This window comes from Rutilus rutilus (assembly GCF_951802725.1).
Source record: "Rutilus rutilus genome assembly, chromosome: 2".
Lineage (NCBI taxonomy): Eukaryota > Metazoa > Chordata > Actinopteri > Cypriniformes > Leuciscidae > Rutilus > Rutilus rutilus.
In genome coordinates this window covers 39,231,059-39,242,743 of record NC_140210.1, presented here as the reverse complement: position 1 = coordinate 39,242,743, position 11,685 = coordinate 39,231,059, and the positions used below count along the sequence as shown (strand labels likewise).

General features: G+C 36.9%; 1 long non-coding RNA gene across 1 annotated transcript; it reads right to left on the bottom strand.

Annotated features, from left to right (window-relative positions):
* Positions 1–3,199: 3,199 nt before the first annotated feature.
* Positions 3,200–4,671, bottom strand: LOC311286503. Its single transcript, XR_014626574.1, has 4 exons — positions 4,512–4,671; positions 4,263–4,327; positions 4,002–4,096; positions 3,200–3,633 (listed from the first exon to the last, which is right to left on the bottom strand). It is a non-coding gene; the product is annotated as an uncharacterized lncRNA (long non-coding RNA).
* Between the last annotated feature and the right edge of the window lie 7,014 nt (positions 4,672–11,685).

The window sequence follows — 11,685 nt, the reverse complement described above, 5'->3', positions numbered from 1 at the left end:
CCAGTTTCTGTACCTTTTTTTTTTTGAGAGTGTAGATGTGTGTGCCTTTTAATACATTCCACAATATACTGGGTATCATTTAGCAGGATTATTATTACAAAGGGTGAAAAATGACTTGGATAATAAAACACTTGAGCTTGTTTGTCTAATCTCATGCTTTGACAATTCTGGGTGCAATCATGGGAAGCTAACCTTGAGAAAGCAGATTTAGTAATAATTGAAATCCAGATGGAAGGTAAAAAGTCATTTAAAGCTCAAGTATGAAATATAATCCACAGGTCATACAAGTCCCATCCAAACAAATTAACACGCTCTGCTTATTTTGTTGTCGTTCTTTAAAAATAAAGAGGAAATTCATGTTATTTGTTACTTCAACCTCAAGTTTAAGTCGTAATTAAGTTGCTTGATGGGTTCTGTATTGGCATTGATGGTTCCGTGAAGAACCTTTAACATCCGTGGAACAGCTCAATTGCACAAAAGGTTGTTTATAGTGGAAAAAGGTTCTTCAGATTATTAAAATGTTCTTCACACTAAGGAAAACTGGTTCTTTTAAGAACTTTTCACAAAGTTCTTTGGGGAACCCAGAATGGTTCTTCTATGGCATCACTGTGAAAACCCCTAGTACATTTTGAAGAGTGTAATAGCAAAATTTGGAATAGCATAAGCCTAAAATATTAGTTTTCTGCTAGATATAGGAACTCCATACTGTACATTCCAAAGTCTTACTGCATTTTGCTGCATATGTTATTTGCACCTGACACACTTTACCCCTCAACTATCATTTTTGGAAAGTGTATAGTTTTACCTATAATGTGCTTTTACAAGAATAAAAGTGTTAGTATCATGTGGATCTCTTATTCACAGATGGTGTAATATCCAAATCTAGTCACAACAAAAACTATGCACAGTTTGCCAGCTTAAGGGAGCGACACAGCTTACTCGCAACACACTTTACCACATCTCTCCATTCCCTACGGTCTACTTTTACAATATTTTAATCCATTCGGCAGATGATTTTCCTATAAAACCAGTGCAGAAAATGCAAAACAAGGATTCCATTCCTGCTTATTTAAATTAAAGTTAGTTCTTAACACATTCTTCATGTTAAGAATTAACAGTAATATTCACAGAAGCACATTCTCCTATCAAAGAGTATACACTACGGAATAAGCAGCGTTATGCATTTGCTGTGTGTGTGTGTGTGTGTGTGTGTGTGTCTGGCCTCAAGTCAATCTGTGCATTGATTGCGGTTCTTGATGAGATGAGGTCTTTCGGGAGGTCTTTTAACTGCAGTCTTCTCTATCATTGGTGCATGTTTGCATCCATGTGCTTGTTTACCGCACCCATTCAACTCTGTAACCACTCATCCTTTCTCTTTCTCCTTCATTCTCAAGTTCCTCTTTTTCATTATCATTCCAGCCGCTCCACAGCAGGATTAATTGGTCTGATCAAACTTTCTCCTAATAATGCAAACAAAATCATTACCCCTAATGAAGTGAATACTCTTTAAAAAGGCTGGAGAACGCTTTCCTCCTGCTCCATTTTTGAAAAATAGAGTGCTCTTGATGAATCAGGGTGATACAAATGCTTCGTTTTTCCCTTGTACCGTCTGATGACAACACAACTGGACTGAAGCTCCTAATCTGACGTCTTGGGAGACACAGAACCTACTGTGCTGAAATGCGAATGAGTCAACCAGAGCCCTGCATGTCCCATAAATGCACACCCACCTCCATTTGTGCAATACACTGTCTGTGAGCACAGCTTGTTAACTTCACTCCACAGAGCACCCTGTAGAGATAGCGTGAGAGGGGGAAAAAAAGAACATACAGCACCAGTTGCATTTAACGACGCTCTCAGCAGACAGAGGCAGAGCCAGCATGGGACAGTTCCATTTCACTGGCAGCTCGTTGTCATTAGAATGCCTCTCTTCCACCATCATCCACAGGCTGCTTTGTGTTCCTCCTTTGATTCGGCTTTGTGAGCTGGTTCTATGAGTAGAGCAGTACAAAGACTTCTAAAAGCTGCTGGAATAGTTACGAGTTATCTAGTAAAGATTTCTTTAAAGGAGTCAAGTCTACAGTACGTACATCACATGTGTAAAAAAAAAAAAAAAAAAGCATACTCAATACAAATTGTAGTCGGTTACCGATTCCAAAATACATTACAAAATTTGTAGTTAGTAATGTAATCCGTTACATTACTTTTAGATTACTTTTAACCTAACTCGTTTTTCACATTTGAATAGGATAATTTTGTACCATATTGATACAAAAATAGAAAGAGAAAGAAAATATATCCCATTCTTCTACATCCCAGCTGGCATTTTAACGTAGTGTCAGCGTTGAATCAACGTCAGGTGTCAGTGTTGGATAACCGTTGGATTTTGTTTAGATTTTGCAAATCTAATCAACGTTGAAATAGCAACGTCATTCCAACGTCAATCTAATCAACGTTGAAATAGCAACGTCATTCCAACGTCAATCTAATCAACGTTGAAATAGCAACGTCATTCCAACGTCACGTTTCTCAACATAGGTGAATTCGCCAACGTTGAATCAATATTGATTTTGGCTTAGTTTTTGCAAATCCAATCAACGTTGAAATAGCAACGTCATTCCAACGTCAATCTAATCAACATTGAAATAGCAACGTCATTCCAACGTCACGTTTCTCAACATAGGTGAATTCGCCAACGTTGAATCAATATTGATTTTAGTTTAGATTTTGCAAATCTAATCAACGTTCAAATAGCAACGTCATTACAACGTCACGTTTCTCAACATAGGTGAATTTGCCAACGTTGAATCAATATTGATTTTAGTTTAGATTTTGCAAATCTAATCAACGCTGAAATAGCAACGTCATTCCAACGTCACGTTTCTCAACATAGGTGAATTTGCCAACGTTGAATCAATATTGATTTTAGTTTAGATTTTGCAAATCTAATCAACGTTGAAATAGCAACGTCATTACAACGTCACGTTTCTCAACATAGGTGAATTTGCCAACGTTGAATCAATATTGATTTTAGTTTAGATTTTGCAAATCTAATCAACGCTGAAATAGCAACGTCATTACAACGTCACGTTTCTCAACATGGGTGAATTCGACAACATTGAATCAATATTGATTTTGGTTTAGTTTTTGCAAATCCAATCAACGTTGAAATTTCAACGTCACTGTAAAGTCCTGCTTTTCAACATAGTTTTTGTTAAAACTGTTTTCACTAAAGTATTGATGTGTTCAACAATAACACTAAACACCTTGAAATGGATACATAAACACTAAGTTTGCGGACACGCACAGTCAGCTAGGAAGAAGCCAATTGGTCGAAGCAAGACCAGGAAGAAGATTAATAAAGACATTTCACTGACGTAAGAAACATGCTTTATTGCATGGCTGCAAGTGTGCCAACATTTCACACAACATCATTTTACACATGTGTTGAACTTTAACCTTTAGAAAAACGGACCAAACATTGGGCAACATTGAACACGGCTGGTTAAATCTTCCCTTCTTGTTACTTCTTTCTGCCACCGCCACCTATCCTCTCTGGTGCATATTTCAAGTATTTGGCTATGTATTCGTCTACTTTTGTTGTAGTTGTATCAAATGAGCTCAAGACACCGTCTGATGAGAGGGGGAAAAACAGATCAGTATTAGCAAACGTTAACCTCTCAAATTAAAATATTTTGCAAATATCAACTTTTGTGGAATTGCCAATGTTTCAAGTATATAAATTAGTATTGATCAATGTGCAAGGTCATTGATAATCATGTGCTTGGGCAAGCAACAAAAGGCAGTTGGTAGTAACCAGTGCTGCCGGTAGAGAAGTTAGTCTAGAGCCCAGAATGGAGTACTATATATAATATTAGAGCATGCTCTGTAGAGTCCTCCAACTAAAATGATTTCTTCATTTCTTATGAATTATTATTCTGCTTACTATATTCAATTATTTAAAACACTGTTACAAAACTACTATGTTAAAGCAAAATTACCACAGATTATCTTGTAGAGACAGGTCTTCATGAAGGCAACCTTCCCACTTCTTCCTCTGAGGCTCATTATGGCCATCATTTTTTTTGTCATAGTTCTGCCATGGTTAAACAGATTTATATTAGAATATTATATTGCAATCAAGTTCATTATGAAAATGTAGCAGAGAGTGAGTAAGTGGGTGTGTGGGGGGAGTGCATGACAGTATATGACAGGGAACATCACTGTAAACTAATGCAAAAAAGGAACATAAAGTTACTTACGCAGCCATTGACTTCTTCACATGGTCTGCAGCATCAACGCCTCCCAACGTCTTCAGATGTTTACTCTGAAAAGAACAAGAAACAAGAAATTAAAATTATAACCAGAAAAAGTGGTCAGTAGAGTCCAGACCTCCACAAAGCAGGCACATGATGAGGACGAGGAGTTTGTAGTGGTCACCAAAGTGAACAAGCCAATTGTCATAATGAAACTTTGCCAGCACTTTACAAGATTAATTATTTAAAACTTACCAGTTCTGCTCCCTCATTCTTGTCCTCCAAGCGATTCTCTAAAGCTTCAAGCTCTTCTTCAGTCTTTGCCGGCTTCACTTCATAACTTGTTCCAGCAGATGAGGTGGCAACATGAATTGTATCCTTGATTTCGACAAGGAGCTGAAGAACTCTCTTCTGGAATTCTAGCCAAAAAAAGAAGCGATTGATTATTATTTTTATAATGTATTGAGTATGCTCTACACCACAAGATCCAAGTTTTTTCATTTGCCCAATAAAAATGCACTGCAAAAACTCAATTTTACCAAGAATATTTATGATATTTCTAGTCAAATGTCTATTTTCTATTCAAAATAATCTCATACATTAAAAAGTAACTTGTATTTAGACAATTTTCACTTGTTTCATGCAAATTTTCACAAAATAAATAGAAAAATTTGCCAGTGGAGCAATTTTTAATTTTGTTCTAGTTGATCAAACGCAGCACATTGACACACTTTCCATCCACAAACTTTAAAAATAAGGTTGAGATTTCACATTCAATTCTCATTCAATTTTGCATTTTGTCATCTCCATTTTTTGTGATACATCTGGGAGTGTAAAATATAAAAACTAAATATTTTTAAGCCTAAATTTTTTATAAAGAAAATCATTTAATTTTAAAATAAGTCATAAAAACATTCAATCAAATGAGGGCTGTGCTCATCATTTTTTAAATAATATCTTCCACATCAACTTGTATTTAAATTTTACAAAAATGTAAATGATTTTTGTTTTAAGGGTTAAATTACTTTCAGATTCAAATATATGGTTGGGTTAGGTATGGGGACAACACCCATTGAAGGAGAATTTCAAGTCGTGTTCTTCCAAATCTCTGGAAAAGAGAAGGAAGAAGAATGTGAAATCTCAACCTTATTTTTTAAAGTTTGTGGATGGAAAGTGTGTCAATGTGCCGCGTTCGACCATCAGAGACATCCCTAACACTAGCACACACACTCCCTCACACACAACGGCGGTTCGCGGTTAAACTAGTCTGCGCATGCGTGCGCGCGCACACACACACACACAGAGAGAACGGCGGTTGGCGGTTAGCTAGCACACAACGGCGGTTCGCGGTAAAACTAGTCTCTGCCCATACACACAATATTAATTAACACAATACGTATTAATATATGTGACAGAGTCAGGCACACACAACATTTATTTAGGGATTTTCTAGTTGTAAAATGTGACTTCAAAAACTTTTCTTACCGTTTGAGATGTTACCACCAAATTCATTCCGAACCGGTCCAGGTCAGAATCTTCCTGATGATGACGACACAGACCCACTTCGCGCATGCGCAATCGGGTGTTGTCTGGAACCGTCAGAGCCAATAGAATCACAGTTGTGTGATGGACAACCGCCGTCCTCCAATCAAGCTCTTGTGTTGAACGATATTCCAAAATGATCAATCAGACTGGAGTTGCTCTCAAAGTATGCCAGGAGATGTAGAAAGCGTCTCAAATCTCTATTGGCTGATGTGTATTTATTTTTATTTTTTATTCCTTATGAAAACATGAATTGTATCTAAATGATGTATTACAAGATCAATTTCTTTTTTCGGCAAATTGTAACAAATGTGTTATGCAATATAAAAAAAAAAATTTAAAATTAAAAAAGATGTAACGTTAGAAAGCGCTTTAATCACGACTCAACAAACGTTTAATTCAGAGTTGATCTTTCAACGTTGTATCATTATTCATGTATCAACACTTTTTCAACAGTTAATTGATCAGCATTGTTTGGATGTTGGAACGTTATTTTTCTACTGATATATTTCAACAAAATGTTTAAAAGTCATGGTTGTAAAAAAATAATGTTGATTTGACGTACAACTAAAAAAAATATTTTTATTTCTATGTTGAATCCGTAGTGAGTTAACAACACCACTTCAACCATTTAGTGTTCAACGTTGTTTTGACGTTGAATTAATGTTACTTAACAAACGTTTAATTCAGAGTTGATCTTTCAACGTTGTATCATTATTCATGCATCAACACTTTTTCAACAGTTAATTGATCAGCATTGTTTGGATGTTGGAACAACGTTATTTTTCTACTGATATATTTCAACAAAATGTTTAAAAGTCATGGTTGTAAAAAAAATGTTGATTTGACGTACAACTCAAATTTTATTTATATTTCTATGTTGAATCCACAGTGAGTTAACAACACCATTTCAACCATTTGGTGTTCAACATTGTTTTGACGTTGAATTAATGTTTTTCCATAAACTGACATTATTTCAACCACATTTAAACGTTTAAGGTCAGTCGAATGCCAGCTGGGATGAAGTGCATTAAATATTTACTTCAATAATTACGTCAAGGTTTCCCAGACTGGGGTTCGTCATGGAATTTGTGAGTTTAATGAAAAACTAATCATAAAAATAAATAAGTAAATAAATAATTTTAAAATAAAGATTAGAATTCCGGCAGTGTAGACGCATGTGATAATTTTCTTAACTGTTATCATTGATGAATTGTAAATAACGTTTGCTAACATTTTTATTCAAAATATCGATTTCTCGATTTAAAAATAATAAAATCGTGGCAAAACATTAAATTCGAATTATTCGGAAAAATTGATAGGTATGAAAGAGGTTCACAAAGAGTCTTTTCAACCACACAGTATCATTTTTCTGTTACAAATATTACAATTATTACAGAAGTGCTAAGATAAAAGTTTATTGTTCAGATATAAACAGTGACGTCTACTGCAGCAATCAAATTTTTTATTTGTCATTTAACGATTCATTCAAAAAATCTGATTCATCCAGTAATGAAACAAGTATGAGCAGGGCCGGCCCTGACCAATTTGCTGCCCTAGGCAAGATTTTACCTGGCGCCCCATGCATCAACACTCATAATAAATCATCATATTAGAATGATTTCTAAAGGATCATGTGATAGACCGGATGTCACATGTGACACTGAAGAATGGAGTAATGATGCTGAAAATTCAGCTTTGCATCACAGAAATAAATGATAATTTAAAGTATAATAAATTGAAAACAAATTATTTTAAGTTGTAATAATATATCACAATATATATATAAAAAAAAAAACTTCTTTCAAAAACATTAAAAATAGTAATGTTTCCAAACTTTTGGCCTGTACTGTATCCCCCAAAAAACTGCACAACTGTAGAGTAAAACATTAATAAAAAAAGTGATAATAAAAAATGCGTCTTAAAACTGACATGATTGTACAAAATCACAGTCTGGGGACTCAGAACTCAGAACAGCTGCTAACATTAAGTTTAAGGTAAAAATAACTGCCATGAAATTATAGTATCTTACTCCTATGCAATAAATTGTTCATTCACTACATCTCTTTACCTCTGTCTTTATCCTCTTCTCTTCTTTTTGGCACTGTATCTATCGCAGACTATGATCATTTATAATGTGTCATGTAAATTCGGCCTTCCGTCACAATCAGGAAACTTTCACCGTGTCTAGAACTGGCGCGAGCTGCCAGGCCCGTTTCTACGAGCTGTGTGTTTAGCAGTGCTGTCTACATTGGATGCGGCGTCGGGCACGCTACACAACAAATTACCAACAACTGATCGCGCGCGCGCTCTGTTTCTGACGCACTTCAAGCACTCGATGGGCGGGGGAAGATTGAAGAGCCGGATTTTTTTTTTTTTTTTTGCTTTATTTGGTAGTATTTCGAATTAATGGTTTTAAAATAGTAGCCTATTATAAAAAATAAAATGTAAAAAATAAATAAAAAATTCACTCGTTCACTCATTCTGGCGCCCCTATGGATGAGTGGCGCCCTTAGCATTTGCCTATACCGCCTATGCCGCGGGCCGGCCCTGGTATGAGTCAATGAATCATTCATTCAACCGTAAATTGCATTACAGTAAATTACATTATTTTGGTTTAGTTGTCTGTTCAGAATTGTGGGAAAATCGTGATCTCCATTTGATTCTAAATTTATCCAGAATTGTGCAGCTCTAATGCCTACAATACCAAAACACATAGCAGGAGCCATAGCCTTCTTGTACATGGGTCCAAATGTTCAGAGAAGCGTTCCTGTCAGCGCTAAGCACTCGACACACCCTCTAAAGCCTAGACTAAAGACTCAATCAAGCATGCAATGATCCATCATACAGTGCTGTATCCGGCCTTCATTCACCTCTTCAGTCCTCTACAGTACATCCTTCCAGAAGATGTCTGAATAGCCATCTTCTGCACTGTAAATCTCGCTTTTGAACTTTTTGTAATAACTTGTTGTCAGTGCTTACTGACTACCTTTCTATCTTCGTATATAGTCCTCTTTGGGATTTAGTAATTTGATTTGGATGAGGCAAGGACAAGATTTTACTGGAACATATTGGAGCCATAGATTGAAAGATCAAAGCAATGGTGGGTTAAATGAATTCAAAACAATGGCTGGCCCCTGAGATATTATAATGGAAAATGAACAAAAGATAGAGACAACCACAAAAATAATTCAACTCCCTGGAGAGAAGAGAATCATTATTCACAGAGATACAAACAAACTAAAAATGGTGTTAAAGAGATAAAACATCCATTAAAACGTGTCCTGTCCACCTCTAATCTGTCAATATTATTGTGTCAAATGCTTTATTATATTTCTAAAACTATACTGTAAACTGTTATAGATTAGAACGTTTTTGTTGTAAAGGAAGGAGAGAGAAAGACGGCGTGAAAGAACAATATTATTCTCAGGAGTGCCATTTTTACATATTAACACACAACAGTTAATATGACAAATAATGCATACTCCGAGAGCGCTCCACAAGATGTGTGTGATTGACCATCTGGATGCTCAATATTGATCGTGTGAATTAATGTTTTAAACAGCTTATTGTACAGGCAAGTTAATCGCCTCTCTAAACTGCTGCTGTATTTACGCACGCACACACATATAAGGAGTGAAGACATTTATTGTCAACTCTGTTCTGTGATTTATCAATAAAATAGCTTAGAAACTGAAAAGTTCTAGCATATATTTCTTAGTAACTAAAACCTACAGCTTCACTATTAGTAGAGAGATGCTGCCAGGTAGAATTAATTTGCACTAAGGCATTCGTGCTATAAATGTAATCTTTACTGTGCTACTTTATCTGTATCTGATTTAGAACGAGCAGAAATCTTTGAAAAATAGAACGAACCAAAAAAAAAAAAAAAAAAAGCTGTTATGTAGGAGCGCTGTGCACAAATCAACCCGAGTTCGAGTGTCAGCTCAAGGTTCAGGCTTATTTGTTCATCAATGACGTCATCAGCGACTTTAATCACATAAATGCCGACTTAAAGGAGCCGTATGTAAGATTGTGGCCAAAACTGGTACTGCAATCACTTTCAAATTACTGTAGAGCGGTGTATCCCCTCCCCCTCCCCCCTGACTCGAGGTTGCCAGTTAGGCTGCAGGATCCAGCAGGAACGTAGGCTGCTACAAGGAGCTTCCAATGGCAAGTGACGAGTCCTACACAGTACGTTTTTTTTTTTTCTGTTAATTATGTTTATGCTTCATGAGAGATGTTTTGCGAAGTAATTATGTATCGCAACATAGCCGTCTCCATCTTTCAAAGGCATCTCCTATACAAATCCTTGTTTTATTTCGGACTTTGTCATGACGTATTTCGGATTCATAACGAGGTCTTTTAGGTTTCGTAACGTTAGACATTTTTTATCCGACACGTTTGTAGCTGCAGCTGTGGTAACTAGAGCAGAGCTGGCAACCCGGATGCTGAAACACTACTGACTTCGTGATTGGTAGATAGGTGGAGGGTGGCGCTTCAGGCCAAAACACAACATGACAACATCAACATCAGTTGAGGGCTGCAACTTCACTTTTTAAATGACAATATCCTGGCCGGACTACTGCTGTCAGTGATATAAGTATTTGAAATGAACATGATTTCTTAATGTCTAGTGACATATCAGGGCCATTTTATGATTCATTGAAATAAATTTCTTACATACGGTTCCTTTAAAGTCATTCAACCCCTAATATGTATCAAACATTGTAAATATTATGTAATATTTATTTTTATTATTTATAGTCACAATGTGCGACATTTTCATTATCATATATTAATGCTATAAATATTACAACAATTTAATACTATAAATAATAACAGTTAACAATGTGTATATTTTTCATAATATGATTCATATATATATATTGTTTGAATTATTTTATACACAATATGACAACTAAATCAAGTCACTGACTTAAGGCGCTTTTCCACTACACAGTACCAGCTCGCCTCGGCTCGGCTCGGCTCGGCTCGACTCGGCTGTTTGGTTTTCCACTGTGTAAAAGTTGTACCTGTACCTGCTTCCAGGTACTTTTTTTCGTACCACCTCGTTCTAAGCGAGCTGAGGCGATACTAAAATGTGACGTGAAAACACGGCAGACTGCTGATTGGTCAGAGAGAAACGTCACTATTCACTGCGTCATCATTGCACGCGCCAGACGGAGTATCCTGAATAAAAAACAGGAAAAACAAAAACAAAAACATCCCAAAACAGCATACACTCGATTTCCTCCATTGTCCTGTGTGTGTGGGTAGCGGGTGTGTCTCGCACGTTGCGCGTAAAAGATTAAGTCACGGCAGTTTCCTGCGGCGTCGAGCCGGCGCTTTTCCATTACCAGTACCAGCTCGACTCGACTCGACTCGACTCGCCTCGACTCAGCTCGGCTCGGCTCGCTTTTCGCTCCGTTTTCCATTGCAGATAGTACCTCCACAATAGTACCTGGACGTCATAGCGACGCCGCAGGAAACCGCCGTGACTTAATCTTTTACGCGAGACGCGCGAGACACACCCACTACCCACACACACACAGGGCAAAGGAGGAAATCGAGTGTATGCTGTTTTTGGATGTTTTTTTTTTTTTTGCTATTTTTTATTCAGGATACTGCGTCTGGCGCGTGCAATGATGACGCAGTGAATAGTGACGATTCTCTCTGACCAATCAGCAGTCTGCCGTGTTTTCACGTAAAATTTTAGTATCGCCTCAGCCCGCTTAGAACCTCGCCGGAGGTGGTACGAAATAAAGTACCTGGAAGCAGGTACAGGTACAACTTTTACACAGTGGAAAACCAAACAGAGCCGAGTCGAGTCGAGCCGAGCCGAGCCGAGGCGAGCTGGTACTGTGTAGTGGAAAAGCGCCATGAC